Genomic DNA, 2,382 nt, shown 5'->3' with positions numbered 1-2,382 from the left:
CCCCTCCCGTCTATGTGTGTGTGTGTGTGTGTGTGTGTGTGTGTGTGTGTGTGTGTGTGTGTGTGTGTGTGTGTGTGTGTGTGTGTGTGTGTGTGTGTGTGTGTGTGTGTGTGTGTCACTAAACATGCTACAGTCTGTCTTCATATCCTTAAATAAATACATGAATTATTAGAATATTGTTTTCCATACATTATAAGAACAATAAATAACCTTTTCATTGTTGTTATTGTACCTACACTCTTATTAATATACAGTACAGTCTCCACACATTCCTCTTGGTCTACCTAAATTACAGACCACGAACGCATAAACTTATATACTGTATAGCATCCATACAGGAGGTGTTCGGGTGTTATATTAGGCAACAGACTCAGGTGCGACAGTTCTCTCGACAGTCACTACCGCGGTGTGAGCCTTCCATATGACGCGTGATGTCACTCAGAGGAACGTGTTTATGTTTGGTTCATTGTGACGTGACAGTCATGCACCTACCATAAATGTGTCCCAGGAAGCCCACAACCAGGAAGCCCACAACCAGGAAGCCCACAACCAGGAAGCCCACAACCATAAGGACCAACATCCTGAAAAACTGAATAAAAGAGTGAAAATGTAAAGCTAGTTTAGAGAGGAAGTAAACTGGACAATAACAGACAGGGAGCGTGTGTTAAGTGTTAGAATAAGTAAACCGCGAGTAGGAAAAACATGTGGGTTTCTGACTCGATCTACGTAAAACTGTTCGACTGATTTTTTGTATATCATTTTCGTCTCTTTATAATGTATCAATGCTCAGGAAATGTCTCTATAATATGAACCTGTGATGATAATAAAACAAAATTTATACTTGGGGTCCCTCATTAAATGCTACACTACATTGTTTACGCATGTTTAAGACTTTCACAATCTTCAAAATATGTGTCTCTAGACTTATCATTATAGACTCGTTTTATGACAGTGGAGTTATAAAGCTAAAAAGAGGGTGACGTGTTTGTTTATACTCTAGTCCTTTGTTAGACTCAAGAGCCAGTAGGTGCGGCCATCATTCAGCTCAGCCCATGTTGTGTTCACCTGCTATATGACGCCTATAATTATGTACACCGTTGTTATATGAACAGAGGAGGATGTTATGTCTCTACTCTTGTTATATATAAATAACCGAAACTCGCGTAATGATATTTTCAATAAGTCAGTGAAGGAACTTTAAGCTCAGTGTGGTGCCAACGTCTTCAGAGAGGCGCCTCACAATCCCTGAATATGTTAGAAGGTAAATTACCATCCAACTGACAGTTTCCAATAAACATATTTCATTAAGATTAATGTAAACATCACATGTATGCATAGTGCAGCCATATGATACGTGACACCAGCCTCAACACTCAGCCACTCACCACCGTTCTCACACGAGTATTTACCGCCTCGTGTACCGCCAACACACACACATAACAACACTGTGAGTGCACAACACACGAGCTGAGGTATATAAACAAGTCCTCTTGATGTCAGGAGATCCACTACCTATATTATACACATGCAAGTTAAGGTCAAATTAATCATTTATCTTATTTAACACGAAAAGATTCAGGGCCTAATTTAACAATGACGGTATTGTACAACTTACAAACTAATAGAGCTGTGGAGTCACCGTTGTTTCTACGACATATAGTCAGTCATTCAGAAGAGACTCCCTTTGGCACCCCACAAAATCGAGGTCAGGATCTAGCTGAATGAGGGTTATGGTCGGAAACTCTTGGGAGGTCGGAGACGTACTGTACACGTGTTGTTATTTCGTGGATTCTAACTTGGATAAACTGCTGGTCGACAGGCGGTGCTCACCCACCTTGTCACCACCTGTTGAGTCTGAAGGCTGGAGGACGTACACGGGGAGATGGTGGCAGCTGGTCAGGACACTAACAAGGAAAATAGAGCAAGAAATACGAGTGAGAGAGAGAGAGAGAGAGAGAGAGAGAGAGAGAGAGAGAGTAAAGCTATATAAACAAGAATGTATAATTTGCTTCAAGCATATCTTGGTTATGAAGAGAATTTTATCTGGCTCCTAAATGTTGCGGTGACTTTCCCTCTGAATTATGTACGGAGTTAAAATGTGTGAAGGAAAGTTGGCAGCGGCAGAGGTTCGCGTCCCGGGGAGACCGTGTGTACGTGGAGACCAACCGAGAATATATTATTAAGTAATTAGTGATCCCTCATATACGGGTTTTCATGGCTAAGTTAGGTTAGGGCTTCAGGGGTGGGAGGAAGAGGAAGAAAGATAAATGAAAAATTAAAGCTAATTATTGAGCCTTGAGTCAAAATCTTTCAGGATTGTAACTTTATCCTTTGAGTACGATGACTTAACCACCCTTGAGTCCACTGTCAAATTATTCAAGA

Source organism: Homarus americanus, unplaced genomic scaffold, assembly GCF_018991925.1.
Source record: "Homarus americanus isolate GMGI-L3 unplaced genomic scaffold, GMGI_Hamer_2.0 scaffold52512, whole genome shotgun sequence".
Taxonomy (NCBI): Eukaryota; Metazoa; Arthropoda; class Malacostraca; order Decapoda; family Nephropidae; genus Homarus; species Homarus americanus.
The sequence above is the reverse complement of the archived record's forward strand: the minus strand, read 5'-3'. Positions refer to the sequence as shown.